Below are 19795 nucleotides of genomic sequence, written 5' to 3' on the forward strand. Positions count from 1 at the left end.
GTGAGGTATGTGTGTGTGTGTGTGTGTGTGAGTGTGTGTGTGTATCACTACTTTTTAACAGAATTAGGACCTCATATCTGCTTGAATTTACAAAGTTTATTTGTATAATAAATAAAGTGCTTGAACAAACAATTGTACTAATTGTTCTCAGCCATATTTCCTGTGGGGATAGCACATATAATGCTATCCAGAGAACACAGTAATAGAGCAATTAGTGTAATGAGAAAGAAGAAATTCAGAGACTGGGGAAAAAAATGAATACTGAACGGTACTGAATATCTCCTGTCAAAAAACTATAACAATTTTGTTTGTATCAAAATGTATTTGACTTGGATTGTCACAAATATGCCTCAATTTTCTGACTCTCAGGCTCTCTAAATGTAATAACCAAACACAAGGAGAGAGGGGTGGGGATGAGATACAAGGGAGCTCTCCCTCCAGCCTGTTGCTCAGAGAGCACTTGCATCACCTCCGTTCTTGAGCTGCTTCTGCCCCGCGAAGGCTGCTGCAGCTCATGGGGCTGTAACATGGGCCAGAGCACTCAGCTGCACATTACTGCCCTGGGTTCTCCAACATCTGCCACTGACACCAACTCAGACACTCTGCGGCGCCTGCTCCCCACTCAAGGAACACATTGGGCAGTGGTGACAGGCCAAACAGAGAGGTTTGTGTTCAGGGCTGAACCACTGTGGGAGGATCTTGTATATCTTGCCCGCAGTAATAAACTCCAGCATCGTCAGCCTCCACTCTGCTGATTCTCAGGGTGAAATCTGTCCCTGACCCGCTGCCACTGAACCTGTCTGACACGCCAGTGAAGCGGTTGGACACCCTATAGATCAGGCCCTGTGGAGACTGGCCTGGCTTCTGTCGGAACCAATTCAAATAGGTGTTCCCGTTACTGTGCAGGAGGCTCTGACTGGCCTTGCAGGAGATGGAGGCCGTCTCTCCAGGGCTGACGGACAGGGACGGTGGGGTCTGTGTCATGACAATATCCCCACTGGATCCTAAAGTAGCGAGAGATAAGTACAAGTTGTGTTAGAAACAGTATAAAACATTTCTATTACTTTGAGTTTTTTACATTTTATGCTAAATCATATTTTGTGTTTTGTTTTATATTTTAAATGTATTCAATTATCATGGAAAACCCAAGAGAGCAAGACAGAGTGGCTTCTTTCTTCTTTAGCATCTCACTAAAGTACCGTTCTTCGTATCTTTTACTTTCTTCTTAATTTTCACAGGTCTAAAAATTAAATTCTCCTCGTTGGAGGGCAATCTCCTGCATGCACAGAATACACAGGGAGAAAAGCAGCACCAGGGGAGCTGACCATCCGCACCCCCATGTCTTTCCTCATCCCCGCCCTGTCCTTACCTGGGATCCAGAGCATCAGCAGCCCCAGGAGCTGAGAAGGGAACCTCATCTTGAGAAGCTGAGCTGAGGAGCCCTAGTAAGTAAAGACAAGCCTAGAGCTGACCTTTATCTCAGACTTTCAAGGGAAGGTCCTCCCCAGGGGACAATATGCAAATCCCCTGGTGGGTGTGGCAGAGTGGAAAGAGGCACAGGCAGGTGCAGGTCCCTCTCCTGCCAGTGTAGTAGCTTAAAAGGTCTTCTGTGCTGGGAGGAAAGCTAACAGAGACAAATTCTTTACTGCCTGAGTAGGAAGGAGGATCGAAGGGAAAAGTCAGGATCTGTGGGAAGACAGTGCTCAGAGTCCTGCCCTTCTGTGAAACCAGCAGAGACGTGAAGGTGTAGTGGCCAGTGTCCATTTCTGGCAGGTGAAAGGCCCTCCTGCTTGGATTCCTGTCTGCTAAGGTCCCAGGGGAAACAGCTGACACTCCCAACTACAGCTGAGTGGCGGAGGATCTCCAAATCACGGGAAGAACTGGAGATAGTTCTAGGGTCTATGGGGTCTCCTGTTTCCAGGCTGATGGTTTAAGACTGTCTAATAATGATTTACAATAAACTCACCCTGGGACCCTGTGAATTATGCTCTATGAGAAGATGAAAGTAAAAACACCCTGTCAAGGAGGAAGATTCTCTCACTTACAGGAAGAGAACTAATAATCACATGGAAGAGAATAAGGAAGACGACCGTATTTTATGCTTCATATAATGAGTATGATTTGTGGTAACCCTTTTTTACTGTCTGGAGTGTATCCTGTCACACTTCTCTCTCCTTCCCCAGATAAAGATAGATCGATTGATTGATCGATCGATAGACACACACACATGCCATGTGGTATATATGAGACACTTCATTACAACAGTGACAGAACCTGATGATTCTTCATGTGTCTGCTTGACGTTATCATATTGAGATATTTGTGAGAATTGTGTCAACCTCAAGTTACCTCCCAATTAAAGTCACTGTCCTCAAACAAAATCCTGGAGAAACTGAAAGCATAGAGTTTGTAGTTCTACTGAGTCTCAGGTAATTAAAAGCCAAAGTCATACTGAATTGAAAAATAACTGATAAATACAATTCCAGGTGTGATTACACAGAAAAGCTCAGGCTCTGTATCTCCTAGGATATCTTCCAAGAGTAAGATTTTGTACTGAGAGTGGAATAGCTATTGTGTAAAAATGCTGTGGAGAGCAAATCCTGAACTCTGTGGAGAGTCCCAGGTGCTCACGACAAATTGAGATAGGAGTATAATAGCCCAAGTCCCATAATTTCTTAGGTGTCACTTTATTTACTTTTTCTTATGTTTTCTTCCTTGATCCATGTTATAAGCTAGCCAATGCAATCCTGAATCTTCCTCTTTAAATTTTCAGCCTCAATGTCCACAATAGCCAGACTGTGGAAGGAGTCTAGGTGTCCATCGAATTGAATGAATAAAGAAGCTGTGGTCTGTGTATACAATGGAACATTACTTGGCCATTAGAAATGAGAAATACCCACCATTTGCTTCGAGTTGGATGGGACTGGAGGGTATTATGCTGAGTGAAATAAGTCAAACAGAGAAGGACAAACATTATATGGTCTCATTCATTTTGGGAATATAAAAAATAGTGAAAGGGAATAAAGGGGAAAGGAGAGAAAATGAGAGAAAATATCAGTGAGGGTAACAGAACATGAGAGACTCCTAATTCAGGGAATTGAACAAGAGGTGGTGGAAAGGGAGGTGGGCAGGGGGTGGGGGTGACTGGGTGACTGGCACTGAGAGGGGCACTTGATGGGATGAGCATTGGATGTTATGCTATATGTTGGCAAATTGAACTCCAATTAAAAAAAAATTTCAGTCTTCCTAATGAATCCTATTAGTGAATGAATTCAGAAAGATAAGCCACAATAATGAAAAATATCAGGACAAAGACAAAAAGGATAATACAAGACATTATTATAAATGTTATGGTGAGTGTCAAAATATTCATAACCCATGTTAAGTGAAGAATCACATTGTGTAACACTATTTCTCAACTGTACTTCAAAAACGAATCACATTACACATTTTTATGTGAAAGCTCAGCGTGTGGAAATATGGCTGCAAATTATTCATCTGTCATGGTTTTTTTTTACTTACTGTATATCGGTTTTGAAAATATTTTTCCAAATTATTCTTTAGAATGTTTGAATTTGGAATATTATTATTTGCTACAGAAATTAACATGAAAACTTAAAAAGTCTTTTCTGCTTGGTTGCCTGTCTCATAATTTTTAAAAATTATCTAAAATATCTCGAAAATGCAAAATCTTAGAAAGATTATTTCTTGACAGTAATGGCTTTGAAATTTTCCAGTATGACCTGTACACTGAACAAGGAGTATTCTTAGTTCCAAACAGCAATCTGCGTCTCTACATGTTTACACTCTATTTTGTACCCTGGACAATAAAACTGACCCCAGCAAAGCTGGACGCTACAACTTCACAGAAAGAATAGCATTTGTAAGGGATGTAAGCAGAAACTCTGTGAGGTCCAGGTGGGGAACAGGGCTCTAGAGGTCTCTAATCTAAGCACCATCAACTGAATTAGCAAGGAGTTTTGCAGGTGGATTTTATGGCACTGTTGTCTCTGTGCGAGAGGCTGTTCATCTGGGTCCATAAAAGTGGAAGTCAGGGTGTGATTTGTGTACCTTGAGAAGATTCTCTTTTTGGTGCAACTGTGAACCCATTATCCTGGGATCAGAGTGTGTGGGATAGGAAGTGTGATGCTGTTATATATTCTGTAGACTTTGACCTATAAATTTTATCAAGCCAGATGCTCAAACTATGGTGCTTTGGTGCAGATGAGACAAACACAGAAGCTTGTTTCCTGACTAACCTAAATGGAAGTTCTTTCTGATAAAAGGCGAGCTTTTTTTTTTTTTTTTAATTTTTTTTATTGGGACTCAATTTGCCGGCAGATAGCATATCACCCAGTTCTCATCCCATCAAGTCCCCCCTCAGTGCCCGTCACCCAGTCACCCCATCCCCCTGCCCACATCCCCTCCCACTACCCCTTGTTCGTTTCCCAGGGTTAAAGTCTCTTGTGTTCTGTCACCATCACTGATATTTCCCACTCATTTTCTCTCTCTTCCCCTCCATCCCTTTCCCTATTTTTTATATTCCCCAAATGAATGAGACCATATAATGTTTGTCCTCTGAATGACTTATTTCACTCAGCATAACACCCTCCAGTTCCATCCCTGTTGAAGCAAATGGTGGGTATTTGTCGTTTTTTTTTTTAAATTTTTATTTATTTATTTATTTATGATAGTCACAGAGAGAGAGAGAGAGAGAGACAGAGACAGAGACACAGGCAGAGGGAGAAGCAGGCTCCATGCACCGGGAGCCCGACGTGGGATTCGATCCCGGGTCTCCAGGATCGCACCCTGGGCCAAAGGCAGGCGCCAAACCGCTGCGCCACCCAGGGATCCCTATTTGTCCTTTCTAATGGCTGAGTAATATTCCATTGTATACATAGACCACAGCTTCTTTATCCATTCTTCTTTCAATGGACACCCAGGGGCGAGCTTTTTTTTTTGTAGGAGAACTGAGATCAAGACATCCAGCAGAGGGAGCATCCCCAGCTTCAGTTCTGTTGAGTAGATTCTTGGGACTTGTGATTGAAATGGGTCACCTTTTCTAAATATTTGTAAATGGTCACCACTGGGGGATAATCTGTACAGATAAATAACCTGATTCATACACCTGTGAATGTGTTGATCTTCTGACTTTACAAGTTACTTCTCAACCATTGGGCTTCAACGATCTAGATATTCCAAAGCCCTGTTCTCTATTTAGGAGTGTTCTCATCAGGGAGGAGAGGAAGCATTTTTAGCACAGGCCCCAATCCTTGAGTTCCTTAGGGAAAAAAAGGAGGCAAAATTTTCTTGATGAATCTGTGACAAAACATCAGTGTCCTTCATGTGAGACCTGGCCTTCCCTTCAATCAATGAGCTTGAGACTTTAACTGGCTTAGGTCTAGGACCTGAATCAGAAGCAGTGACTTTAGGCTTCAGCTCCCCTGACCTAGAGTTTTGCAGTTACAGAGACAAAATATACACTAAGAGTCTGCACATTGACTTAATTTCTACTAATATGTGCTTAAGCATCTACTGCCACAGATGCCTCTTTCTGACAACATTCTGTCCTTGTATATTGTGGAAATTGTACACCTTCTGCCTATGAAAGTTAGTATGACAAGCTGGTCTGTGCTACTCACTGACATCCCTGGTTCCAGGCATCATTCCCTGGAAAGCAGATTCATGTGTAAGGTAGCATGGGGACAGTGGTTGAGGAATGTTCTTGAGATCAGCGTCTCTAAAGCAAGATTGGGCACATGAGGGAGTTGAGCAGGGATGCAGGACAACCAAAGCCTAAGCCGATCCCCCAGAGGGACCCAGAACTGGTAGGTCTCCAGAGAGGATACAAATTGGGGCACATGGGCCAGGCCCTTATGCAGGATTTTATCTTTTACCCCCTGCTGTACCTTTATTCATTCTTGATCCACCTTCAGAGAAGCTGACTTTTCATAATTGTTCCTAATTTCTCCACAGATATCCCCAGTTTGTTTTATTTTTGCTCTTTCTTGAAAGTATGAAGAGTCTATAACTTTATTTTTGCCATTACTCTAGAAATGTGTTTTATATTAGAGAAAGTTTTTAACTTTGTTACAGGAGAGAAAGAGATGTTTCTCTTGTTTCAGGGAAGATTTCAACCTTGGGGCTATATCCATCCCATGTGGGTATTTAAGGAGAATGCCAAAACGCCTGTAGACTGTGGAGGTGTCACCACTCTTGCAGAGACTGGGTACAAAGAACCACCCGGTAGAGGAGAGGCTCCGGTCCATATAAGCCAGGTGGCTGTCCCTGACCAGATGTGTTGACGACCCCATATGCAATTTCATGATGGAGTTTCCCAAGGACCACAGCCTCTTGGATGTGGGTCTGTTCCCAGTTGGCTTTCATGTCCATACTTCATCCTCCACAGCAGCTGCCTGCAGCTCTTCAAGGTGGCCTGGAGGCCCGAGGTTGAGAAGGACTAGCCCATCAGGGTCTCCTTGTCTGATGGGAGAGATGAAGGGACCGCTCCCAATACCATTTTTAGGAGGGGGTTCCCAGGCTTCCCTCCACATGTGTGATGCTTAGCTAGAGGAGCTCACAGAACTGAGAGAAACACCTATTTATGTTTACCAGTTTATTCAAGGATATGATCAAGATACAGATGAAGAGCTAGATGGAGATACATAGGGTGAGGTCTGGGAGGGTCCTGTGTACAGCAGCTTCTGTCCTTGTGGAGATGGAGTGCATCTCTTTCTCTCTGTGGATTGTTCATCTGTGTGGAAGCTCTCTAAACCTTGCACTCTTGAGACTCGTGGAGGCTTGCTTACCTAGACATGATCGATTATTATCTATGTGTCAAGCTCCTCTCCCCTTACTGGATGGGAAATGGGGCAGCAAATTCCATGGTTCTAATCATGGCTTGGTCTTTCTGGTGACCAGTGCCCATCCTGGAGCCCATTCAGGGGCAATCTCACAGAATGAAAGATTCTCTAGAGCTTTTATCTCCTAGGAAATTATAAGCGTTTTAGGAGCTCTGTCAGGGGCTGGGAGCAGAGACCAAACTCTATATTTTCTCGTATGTCACAGACATAAATCAGAAATTCTGGAGGACCACCATTGTTTCAGAGGCTGGGGGAATTCAAGCAGGTTCTAAAGCCTTGCATCCTATCTAACTCCCACTCTGACCTCTAGGGTCTCCTGTGGGTTCAAGGACAGTGGACACGATGTGGATTTCTTCCCAGCCTGGACGTCAGCCTGATATGGCTGCAAGTGTTCCTATCTGCAGCACTGACCCTTGTCCCACAGAGCTGCAGTTCTCACACAAACCTCCTCTGAGGGTGATTAGCTGCCCTAGGCTGCCTCCCCAGATTTTGGAGGCAATGCTCTGATTTTATGAAGATGGGGGTTTTTATTAGAATTACATGTTCAAGCACTTTTCTATGTTTTCCTTGAAGATTAGAGCCAATATACTTGGTTTTCTCCCTTTATATTTCTCTCCAAAGCAAGGTTCCAGGTCATTTTCCAGACTGCTGTTTCCTTATTTCCCAGTGGATACTCCCTGATGATTCTCATAAAGTACTGATGTGGAAGGCTCCTAGATTGTGGCTTTTAAATTTTCTTTTGTTTCATTTTACAGTGACCTAATCATTGTATAATGGAGGGGTTTGGAAATTAATGCTCTTAGGATTGTTTCCATGATCAGAAGAAAAGAGAATGAGAGCGAGATATGCTTTCCTGGATCTGATCTTCCTACCCTGTACTCATATCTCAATATTTTCTTCTGTAAGTTTAAAGTCGTGTTTTGAAAAGTGAGTTTCATGTATGAAGTAAGACAATCAAACTCATTTTTCCCCATACGGGGGTGACACATTGTCCCCAAATTATTTAAGTAGTTAATTCTTTCTCCAGAACACACACACACACACACACACACACACACACACACTCACACACACACACACACACACACACACACACACAGAAACATCTGAACTGAAATGACCACTAAAATCTATCCAAATGGTACACCACAGTTTGACTCAACAGAATGACACAACAAATGTTCTCCTCTGAGCATTTCCATGACACTTAGGAAGGAGGCAAAATGTTCCTCTCCACATCAAGATAAATGGTCAGTTGTCAGGAGCCTGAAGAACAACTCAGATGTATCTGTAGTTTCCTCAGAGTGATGAAAAAGAACAGTACCAGTGAACATCATCTGAGCAGTAGGAGAGCATCGAACTGAGAAAGTGAGGATCTGTGGGAAGACAGTGCTCAGAGTCCTGCCCTTCTGTGAAACCAGCAGAGACATGAAGGTGTAGTGGCCAGTGTCCATTTCTGGCAGGTGAATGGCCCTTCTGCTTGAATTCCTGTCTGCAGGAAGGTCCCGGGGGAAACAGCTGACACTCCCAATTGCAGCTGAGTGGCGGAGGATCTCCAAATCACGGGAAGAACTGGAGATGTTCTAGAGTCCTATGGGGTCTCCTGTTTCCAGGCTGATGGTTTAAGACTGTTTAATAATGATTTAAAATAAAATCACCCTGGGACCTTCTGAATTATGCTCTATGAGAAGTTGAAAGCAAAAAACCTGCCAAGTAGGAAGATTCTCTCACTTACAGGAAGAGAACTACGAGTCACATGGTAGAGAATATGAAAGAAGAAAGACAGAATTTTAGGCTTCAGGTAATGAGTATGATTTGTGGTAACCCCTTTTTTACAGTTTGGAGTGTATCCTGTCATATTTCTCTCCATTCCTCAGATAAAGATAGATAGATCTATTGATCGATTGACAGACACACACATGTCATGTGTTATATATGAGACCCTTCAGTACAATAGAGACATACTGATGATTCTTCATGTGTCTGCTTGAGGTTATGTCATATTGAGTCATTCATGAAAATTGTGTCAACTTCAAATTACCTCCCAACTAAAGTCACTGTCCTCAAACAAAATCCTGGAGAAACTGAAGCATAGAGTTTATAGTTCTTTGAATCTCAGGTAATTAAAAGCCAAAGTCATACTGAATTGAAAAATAACTGATAAATACAATTCCAGGTGTGATTACGCAGAAAAGCTCAGGCTCTGTATCTCCTAGGAAATCTTCCAAGAGTAAGATTTTGTACTGAGAGTGGAATAGCTATTGTGTAAAAATGCTATGGAGAGCAAATCCTGAACTCTGCGGAGAGTCTCAGTTGCTCATGACAAATTGAGATAGAAGTAAGAGTATAATAGCCCAAATACCATAATTTCTTACTTGTCACTTTATTTTCTTTTTCTTATGTTTTCTTTCCTTGATGTTATAAGTTAGCCAAAGCAATCCTGATTCTTCCTCTTGAAAATTCCAGCCTCCCTAATGAACGTTGCTAGTGAATGAATTCAGAAAGACAAGCCACAATAATGAAAAATGTCACTATGAAGACAAAAAGGAAAATATAAGACAATATTATAAATGTTAAGGTGAGTGTCAAAATATTCATAACCCATGTTAAATAAAGAAACACATTATTTAACACTATTTGTCAACTAACTGTACTACAAAAAAAATCAAATACACATTTTTTATGTGAAAGCTCAGTGTGTAGTAATATGGTGCAAATTATTCATCTGTCATGGTTTTTATTTTATTGTATATCAGTTTTGAAATGTTTTTTTTCAAAATTATTCTTTAGAATGTTTGAATTTGGAATATTACTATTTGCTGCAAAACTTAACATGAAAACTTAAAAGGTTTTTTTCTGCTTGGTTGCTTGCCTCATAATTTCTTAAAATTATCTAAAATATCTCGAAAATGCAAAATCTTAGAAACATTATTTCTTGACAGTAAAGGCTTTGAAATTTTCCAGTATGACCTGTACACTGAACAAGGAGTATTCTTAGTTCCAAACAGGAATCCGCGTCTCTACATGTTTATTACTCTATTTTGTACCCTGGACAATAAAACTGACCCCAGCAAAGCTGGACGCCACAACTTCACAGAAAGAATAACATTTGTAAGGGATGTAAGCAGAAACTCTGTGAGGTCCAGGTGGGGAACAGGGCTCTAGAGGTCTCTAATCTAAGCACCATCAACTGAATTAGCAAGGAGTTTTGCAGGTGGATATTATGGCACTGTTGTCTTTGTGTGAGAGGCTGTTCATCTGGGTCCAAAAAAGTGGAAGCCAGTGTGTGATTTGTGTCCCTTGAGAAGATTCTCTTTTTGGTGCAACTGTGAGCCCATTATTCTGGGGTCAGAGTGTGTGGGGTGGGAAGTGTGATGCTGTTATACATTCTGTAGACTTTGACCTATAATTTTTATCAAGCCAGACAGGTCAAACTACAGAGCTTTGGTGAAGATGAGACAAACACAGAAGCCTGTGTCCTGACTATTGCAGATGGGAGTTCTTTCTGATAAAAGGCGAGCTTGTTTTTTTTTTCTTTCAGTTTTTAAATTGGAATTCAATATTCCAACATAGAGCCTATCACCTAGTTTTCGTCCTGTCAAATGCCCCCCTCAGTGCCCATTACCCAGTCACCCCATCCCCCCGCCCACCTCTCCTCCCACTACCCCTTGTTCATTTCCCAGAGTTAGGAGTCTCTCATGTTGTGTCTTCTTCACTGATATTTCCCACTCATTTTCTCTCTTTTCCCCTCCATCCCTTTCACTATTTTTTATTTTCCCCCAAAGAATGAGACCATATAATGTTTGTCCTTCCAGATTGATTTATTTCACTCAGTATAACACCCTCCAGTTCCATCCATGTTGAAGCAAATGGTAGGTATTTGTTGTTTCTAATGGCTGAGTAATATTCCATTGTATACATAGACCACATCTTCTTTATCCATTCGTCTTTTGATGGACACCGAGGCTCCTTCCACAGTTTGGCTATTGTGGACATTGCTGCTATAAACAATGGGGGGCAGGTGTCCCGGTGTTTCACTGCATCTGTATCTTTGGGGTAAATCCCCAGGAGTGCAATTGCTGGGTCGTAGGGCAAATCTGTTTTTAACTCTTCGAGGAACCTCCACACCGTTTTCCAGAGTGGCTGCACCCGTTCACATTCCCACCAACAGTGCAAGAGGGTTCCCCTTTCTCCACATCCTCTCCAACATTTGTTGTTTCCTGTCTTGTTAATTTTCCCCATTCTCACTGGTGTGAGGTGGGATCTCATTGTGGTTGTGATTTGTATTTCCCTTATGGCTGGTGATGTGGAGCATTTTCTCATGTGCTTGTTGGCCATGTCTATGTCTTCCTCTGTGAGATTTCTGTTCATGTCTTTTGCCCATTTCATGATTGGATTGTTTGTTTCTTTGCTGTTGAGTTTAATAAGTCTTTTATAGATCTTGGATACTAGCCCTTAATCTGATATATCATTTGCAAATATCTTCTCCAATTCTGTAGGTTGTCTTGTAGTTTTTTTTAAAAGATTTATTTATTCACGAGAGACCCACAGAGACAGAGGCAGAGACACAGGCAGAGGGAGAGGCAGGTTATATTCGGGGAGCCCGATGTGGGACTTCCCGGGTCTCTAGGATCACACCCCGGGTGATGGCATTGCTAAACCGCTAAGCCACCAGGGCTGCCCTGTCTTGTAGTTTTGTTGACAGTTTCTTTTACTGTACAGAAGCTTTTTATCTTGATGAAGTCCCAATAATTCATTTTTTGTTTTTGTTTCCTTTGCCTCGTGGATGTATCTTGCAAGAAGTTGCTGTGGCCAAGTTCAAAAAGGGTGTTGCTTGTGTTCTCCTCTAGGATTTTGATGGAATCTTGTCTCCCATTTAGATCTTTCATCCATTTTGAGTTTATCTTTGTGTATCGTGTAAGAGAATGGTCTAGTTTCATTCTTCTATGTGTGGCTTTCCAATTTTCCCAGCACCATTTATTGAAGAGACTGTCCTTTTTCCAGTGGATAGTCTTTCCTGCTTTGTCAAATATTAGTTGACCATAGAGTTGAGAGTCCACTTCTGGATTCTCTATTCTGTTCCATTGATCTATGTGTCTGTTTTTGTGCCAGTACCACACTGTCTTGATGACCACAGCTTTGTAGTACAACTTGAAATCCGGCATCGTGATACCCCCAGCTATTGTTTTCTTTTTTAATATTCCCCTATTTGGGCTCTTTTCTGATTCCATACATAAATTTGTATGGAATGTTTACAATAAATTGTTCCAACTCCCTTAAGAAAGTCCATGGGATTTTGATAGGGATTGCACTAAATGTGTAAATTTCCCTGGGTAACATTGACATTTTCACAATATTAATTCTTCCAATCCATGAGCATGGAATATTTTTCCATCTCTTTGTGTCTCCCTCAATTTCTTTCAGAAGTGTTCTGCAGTTTTTAGGGTATAGATCCTTTACCTCTTTGGTTAGGTTTATTCCTAGGTATCTTAATGCTTTTGGGTGCAATTGTAAATGAGATTGATTCCTTAATTTCTCTTTCTTCAGTTTCATTGTTAGTGTATAGAAATGCCACTGATTTCTGGGCATTGGTTTTGTATCCTGCCGCACTGCCGAATTGCTGTATGAGTTCCAGCAATCTTGGGGTGGAATGTTTTGGGTTTTCTATGTAGAGTATCATGTCATCTGTGAAGAGGGAGAGTTTGACTTCTTTGCCAATTTGAATGCCTTTTATTTCTTTTTGTTCTCTGATTGCTGAGGCTAGGACTTCCAGTACTATGTTGAATAGCAGTAGTGAGAGTGGACATCCCTGTTCTCAGGGGAAGATCCCCTGATCTTAGGGGAAAGGCTCTCAGTGTTTCCCCACTGAGAATGATATTTGCTGTGGGCTTTTCATAGATGGCTTTTAAGATGTTGAGGAATGTTCCCTCTATCCCTACACTCTGAAGGTTTTGATGAGGAATGAATGCTGTATTTTGTCAAATGCTTTCTCTGCATCTATTGAGAGGATCATATTTTTTTTCTCTTGTTAATATGATCTATCACATTGATTGCTTTAAGAGTGTTGAACCAGCCTTACATTCCGGGAATGAACCCCACTTGGTCATGGTGAATAATCTTCTTAATGTACCGTTGGATCCTATTGGCTAGTATCTCATTGAGAATTTTTGCTTGTGTTCATCAGGGATATTGGTCTATAATCCTCCTTTTTGGTGGGGTCTTTGGTTTTGGAATCATAGTGATACTGGCCTCATAGAATGACTTTGGAAATACTGCATCTCTTTCTATCTTCCCGAACAGCTTTAGTAGAATAGGTATGGTTTCTTCTTTAAAAATTTGTTAGAATTGCCCTGGGAAGCCATCTGGCCCTGGACTTTTGTGTTTTGAGAGGTTTTTGATGACTGCTTCAATTTCCTCCCTGGTTATTGGCCTGTTCAGGTTTTGTATTTCTTCTTGTTCCAGTTTGGTGGTTTTCAGTTTTCCAGAAATGCATCCATTTCTTCTTGATTGCTTAATTTATTGGTGTCTAGCTGCTCACAATACATTTTTAAAATCGTTTGTATTTCCTTGGTATTGGTGGTGATCTCCCCTTTCTCATTCAAGATTTTATTAATTTGAATCTTTTTTCTCTTCTTTCTAATAAGGCTGGCTAATGGTTTATCTATCTTATTAATTCTTTTTTTTTATCTTATTCTTTCAAGGAACCAACTCCTGGGATCCCTGGGTGGCGCAGTGGTTTGGCGCCTGCCTTTGGCCCAGGGCGTGATCCTGGAGACCAGGGATCGAATCCCACGTCGGGCTCCCGGTGCATGGAGCCTGCTTCTCCCTCTGCCTGTGTCTCTGCCTCTCTCTCTCTCTCTCTGTGTGACTATCATAAAGAAAAAGAAAAAGAAATAAAAAAAGAACCAACTCCTGGTTATGTTAATCTGTTCCACAGTTCTTCTGGTCTCTATTTCATTGAGTTCTGCTCGAATCTTTATTAACTTCTTCTGCTGGGTGAAGGTTTTATTTGCTCTTCCTTCTCCAGCTCCTTTAGGTGCAAGGTTAGATTTTGCATTTGAGTTCTTTCCAGTTTTTGGATGGATGCTTGTATTGCGATGTATTTCCCCCTCAGGACTGCTTTTGCTGTATCCCAAAGATTTTGAATGGTTGTATCTTCATTCTCATTAGTTTCCATGAATCATTTTAATTCTTCTCTAATTTCCTGGTTGACCCTTTCATCTTTTAGCAGGATGCTCTCTAAGCTTCACGTGTTTGAGTTTCTTCCAAATTTCTCCTTGTGATTGAGTTCATGTTTCAAAGCTATATGGTCTGAAAACATGTAGGGGATGATCCCAATCTTTTGGCATTGGTTGAGTCCTGATTTGTGACCCAGTATGTGGTCTATTCTGGAGAAAGTTCCATGTGCCCTTGAGACAAATGTGTATTCAGTTGCTTTGGATGTAAAGTTCTGTAAATATCTGTGAAATCCATCTTGTCCAGTATATTATTTAATGCTCTTATTTCTTTGGAGATGTTGTGCTTAGAAAATCTATCAGTTTTAGAAGGTTCCATGTTCAAGTCACCAGGTTTAAGTGTACTATTATCTAAGTACATCTAACTTTGGTTATTAATTGATTGATATGTTTGGCAGCTCTCACATTTGGGGCATAAATATTCATGATTGTTAGGTCCTCTTGTTGGATAGATCCCTTAAGGATGATATAGTGTCCCTCTTCATCTCTTACTACAGTCTTTAGGATAAACTTCAATTTATCTGATATGAGGATGGCTACCCTGCTTTCTTTTGAGGACCATTTGAATGGTAAATGGTTCTCCAACCTTTCATTTTCAGGCTCTAGGTTTCCTTACATCTAAAATGAGTCTCTTGTAGGCAGCAAATAGATGGGTCTTGCTTTTTTATCCAGTCTGAAATACTGCGCCTTTTGATGGGATCATAGAGCCCATTCACGTTCAGAGTTACTATTGAAAGATACGAATTTAGTGTCATCATGATACCTATTTGGTCCCTGTTTTTGTGGATTGTTTCCTTGGACTTCCTTTTTCTTTTATAGAGTTCCCCTTAATATTTCTTGCATTGCTGGTTTGGTGGTCACATACTCTTTCAGTTTCTGCCTATCTTGGAAGCTCTTTATCTCTCCTTCTATTCTGAATGAGAGCCTTGCTGGATAAAGTATTCTTGGCTGCAGGTTCTTCTCATTTAAGACCCTGAATATATCCTGCCAGCCCTTTCTGGCCTGCCAGGTCTCTGTGGAGAGGTCTGCTGTTAACCTAATACTTCTCCCCATAAAGTTTAGGGCCCTCTTGTCCCTTGCTGCTTTAAAGATCTTCTCTTTGTCTTTGGAGTTTGCAAGTTTCACTATATAAATGTCTGGGTGTTGAATGGTTTTTATTGATTTTAGTGGGGGATCTCTAACTCCTGGATCTGAATTCCTGTTTCCCTTCCCAAGTTAGGGAAGTTCTCAGCCATAATTTGTTCAAATACACTTTCTGGTCCTCTGTCCCTTTAGGTGCCCTCTGAAACCCCAATTAAATGTAGATTTCTTCCTGTGGGAAAAATGAGGCTGTCATTTATTTCCCTTAACCTTTCCTCATGATCTTTTAATCGTTTTTCTCTTTTTTCCTCAGCTTCCTTCCTTGCCATCAACTTGTCTTCTATGTCACTCACTCGTTCTTCATTAACCCTCATCGTTAGGACCTCTAGTTTGGATTTCATCTCATTTAATTGATTTTTAATTTTGGCCTGATTAGATCTAAATTCTGCAGTCATGAAGTCTCTTGAATCCTTTATGCTTTTTTCCAGAGCCACCAGTAGCTTTATAATTGTGCTTCTGAATTGGCTTTCTGACATTGAATTGTAAACCAAACTGTGTAACTCTGTGGGAGAGAGTACTGTTTCTGATTCTTTCTTTCGTGGTGAGTTCTTCCTTCTAGTCATTTTGCTCAGTGCAGAGTGGCTAAAAACAAGGTGTACTGGAAAAAGGAGAAAAAGAGGGAAAAAGGGGGGGAGGACAAAAAAAAAACAAGGAGAGGTATCCTCTGATTCTATATACTGTAAGTCCTTCGACTTCCCCTGGAGCTTTCCAGCGCTACTAGGTCAAGAACTTGCTCTTCCCCTGTCCTTCCAGCTGGTGTTCTGGGGGATGGGCCTGCTGTGCTGAGTCCCAGGTGTGTGCACCTGGGGGAGCTGCCCAGCCCCCTGTCAGGTGTATGGCTCAGTGGGAGCTGTTTATCCTGTGAAGCCCCTGTTCCCTGGTGGCCCTGCTCAGTCTCAGGTATAAGGTGACACCAGGAGGAACAAGCACACTGGCGGCAGCCAGCTCTCCAGCCCTGGCGTCAGCTCCCACAGTAACTACCGCAGCTCCCAGTCTGCAGGGGCGCCCGGTGGCAGGAGCGTCCTCCCTGTCCTGTGTCCTCCAGGCCTCTGCCTGGCCCGCGGGGAGTGCAGGATCCTGGGCTGTGTCCCCAGCGCCCTGGGCTCGGGGCCTGCGCCGCTGGAATCGCGCTCCCGGCCGCGCAGCCCCCTCCACCGGGTGCCGCCTTCGAGCTGCTCCCGGGGCCCGCCCGGCGCGCGCTGCAGCCCTTTAGGGAGCTCGGCCGGTGGGTGGCGCGCTCTCCCGCGGGGGCACCTCCTCTGTTAGTGCCCCCGGGACCCTGGGGGCTCCACTGCCCCTCCTGGGATCCTGCCCCAGCTCCCTGCGAGCGCCTTTCCGTCCCGGAAGGTTGGTGAAGTTCCTGCTTCTCCGGGCCTGGGCTCTCCTGTCCTGGGGACACTCGCCGCGCGTCCTTAGCCTGGCTCCTTGCGGGGCGCCTCCCCCTTGGATGCTTTTCTATTTCTTCATTTTTTTCTGTCTACCTACATTGATAGAAGCGCGAACACTGTAGTGTTCCAGCTGTTCTCTCTTTAAATCTCAGGCCGAATTCGCGGGTTTTCAGGATGATTGGAAAGTTATCTAGGTAAGTTGGTGGGGACAGGTGACTTGGGGACCCTACTCCTCTGCCAACTTGCCCCGCCTCTCCTTCTTAAATGGTTTTAAAATGTTACTTTTGGGGAAAAAATTCACACCACTCTCTACGCTAGCTGTGGTATATGAAGTACATTCTATGCTCCACATCTTTCAGGTTGTGTTGTATTCTCAGAACCCACTGTGAGATTCCAAGAACAGCTTTTATTTTGTCTCAGAAAAAGGTAATTGAGGCAAGTATAAAACTTCTAGATTTAAGTTCTTCTGTGTGTGTCTGTGTGTGTGCACATCTCTGTGTGTGTATGTTGTAGTTTTATAGAAGTATACTTGGCGCGCAGTGCTACGATGGTTTCAGGTGTACAACATAGCGATTTGACATGTCTATGTGCTATATTATGTCACCGCAAGTGTAGTTACCATCTGTCCCCATACAACGCTATTACGAAATATTTGAATATATTCCTTGTGCTGTACCCTTCATCCAGGTTACTTGTTTTTGTTCATTCCATATATCTCCCACTCTCCTTCGTGAATTTTTCCCAGCCTCCGATGATCCTCTTTCTGTCTGGCCACCAACAGTGTGTTCTCTGTATTCATGGTCTTTTTCCCTTTCTGTTCTGGGTTTATTGTTTGTTTGTTTGGTTTCTAGACTCCACATATAAATGAAATCATATGGTATCTGTCTTTATTTGACTTATTTCACTTAACATTAGATTTTATAGGACCATTCATGTTGTTGCAAATAACAAGATGTCTTTCTTTGGCAGACTAATATTCCAGTGTATATAAATAAATAAGTGTGTGTGTATGTATCTAGTATTACTTTTTAACAAAATTAGGACCTCATATCTGCTATGAATTTTCAAAATTTATTTGGGTGCTTGAACAAACAATTTTACTAATTGTTTACAGCCATATTTCCTAGCAGGTATAGAATGCTCTCCAGATAAAACAGCAATAGAGCAATTAGTGTAACTGAGAAAGAAGAAATTCAGAGAGTAGGAAAATAAAAAATAATAAATTAAGAATTGCACCATCAGGTACCACTTCTCCTATCAAAAATATAGCAAAAGTTGTTTGCTTCAAAATGTATTCGGCTTGGATTGTCACAAATATGCCTCAATTTTCTGACTCTGAAGAGGGGTGGGGATGAGATACAAGTGAGCTCTCCCTCCAGCCTGTTGCTCAGAGAGCACTTGCATCACCTCCGTTCTTGAGCTGCTTCTGCCCCGCGAAGGCTGCTGCAGCTCATGGGGCTGTAACATGGGCCAGAGCACTCAGCTGCACATTACTGCCCTGGGTTCTCCAACATCTGCCACTGACGCCAACTCAGACACTCTGCGGCGCCTGCTCCCCACTCAAGGAACACATTGGGCAGTGGTGACAGGCCAAATAGAGAGGTTTGTGTTCAGGGCTGAACCACTGTGGAGGAGCTTGTATACCTTGCATGCAGTAATAAACTCCAGCATCGTCAGTCTCCACTCTGCTGATTCTCAGGGTGAAATCTGTCCTTGACCCGCTGCCACTGAACCTGTCTGGGACCCCAGGGTCTCTGTTGGAGACCTTATAGATCAAACGCTGTGGAGACTGGCCTGGCTTCTGTCGGAACCAATTCAAATAGGTGTTCCCGTTACTGTGCAGGAGGCTCTGACTGGCCTTGCAGGAGATGGAGGCCGTCTCTCCAGGGCTGACGGACAGGGACGGTGGGGTCTGTGTCATGACAATATCCCCACTGGATCCTAAAATAATGAGAGATAAGTACAAGTTGTGTTAGAAACAGTATAAGACATTCAATCATTTTGGGTTTTGTATATTTTAGGCTAAATCATATTTTGATTTTGATTTATATTTTAACTATTCAATTATCATGGAAAACCCAAGATAGCAAGACACAGAGTGGCTTCTTTCTTCTTCAGCATCTCACTAAAGTACTGTTCTTCAAATATTTTAGATTCTTCTTAATTCTCACAGTCTAAAAATTAAATTCCCCCTGTCGGAGGGCAATCTGTCCCATGCACAGAATACACAGGGAGAGAAACAGCACCAGGGGAGCTCACCATCCATGCCCCTATGTCTTTCCTCATCCCTGCCCTGTCCTTACCTGGGATCCAGAGCATCAGCAGCCCCAGGAACTGAGAAGGGAACCTCATCTTGAGAAGCTGAGCTGAGGAGCCCTAGTAAGTAAAGACAAGCCTAGAGCTGACCTTTATCTCAGACTTTCAAGGGAAGGTCCTCCCCAGGGGACAATATGCAAATCCCCTGGTGGGTGTGGCAGAGTGGAAAGAGGCACAGGCAGGTGCAGGTCCCTCTCCTGCCAGTGTAGTAGCTTAAAAGGTCTTCTGTGCTGGGAGGAAAGCTAACAGAGACAAATTCTTTACTGCCTGAGTAGGAAGGAGGATCGAAGGGTAAAGTCAGGATCTGTGGGAAAACAGTGCTCAGTGTCCTGCCCTTCTGTGAAACCAGCAGGGACCTGAAGGTGTAGTGGCCAGTGTCAATTTCTGGCAGGTGAAAGGCCCTCCTGGTGGATTCCTGTCTGCTAAAGTCCCAGGGGAAACAGCTGACACTCCCAACTGCAGCTGAGTGGCAGATGATCTCCAAATCACGGGAAGAACTGGGGTTAGTTCTAGGGTCTATGCAGTCTCCTGTTTCCAGACTGATGGTTTAAGACTGTTTAATAATGATTTAAAATAAACTCACCCTGGGACCTTGTGAATTATGCTCTATGAGAAAATGAAAGTAAAAACATCCTGTCAAGGAGGAAGAGTCATACTTACAGGAAGAGAACTAATAGTCACATGGAAGAGAATAGGAAAGAAGACAGAATTTTATGCCTCAGGCAATGAGTATGATTTGTGGTAACTCTTTTTCCTCTCTGGAGTGTATCCTGTCATACTTCTCTCTCCTTCCCCAGATAAAGATAGATCGATTAATCGATCGATAGACACACACATGCCATGTGGTATATAT

General features: G+C 42.6%; 1 long non-coding RNA gene and 1 pseudogene across 2 annotated transcripts; one reads left to right on the plus strand and one right to left on the minus strand.

The window, feature by feature from the left end:
- Positions 1-672: 672 nt before the first annotated feature.
- Positions 673-19125, minus strand: LOC144281367 (immunoglobulin kappa variable 2D-29 pseudogene; annotated as a pseudogene). Its single transcript, XR_013349953.1, has 3 exons — positions 18930-19125; positions 18360-18567; positions 673-796 (listed from the first exon to the last, which is right to left on the minus strand). The product of XR_013349953.1 is annotated as an immunoglobulin kappa variable 2D-29 pseudogene (transcript).
- LOC144280812 (uncharacterized) lies at positions 2202-10378 on the plus strand. The gene is made up of 4 exons (XR_013349222.1): positions 2202-2429; positions 7619-7764; positions 9330-9441; positions 10288-10378. It is a non-coding gene; the product is annotated as an uncharacterized LOC144280812 (long non-coding RNA).
- Positions 19126-19795: the final 670 nt, after the last annotated feature.

This window comes from Canis aureus, chromosome 12, assembly GCF_053574225.1.
Source record: "Canis aureus isolate CA01 chromosome 12, VMU_Caureus_v.1.0, whole genome shotgun sequence".
Taxonomy (NCBI): domain Eukaryota; kingdom Metazoa; phylum Chordata; class Mammalia; order Carnivora; family Canidae; genus Canis; species Canis aureus.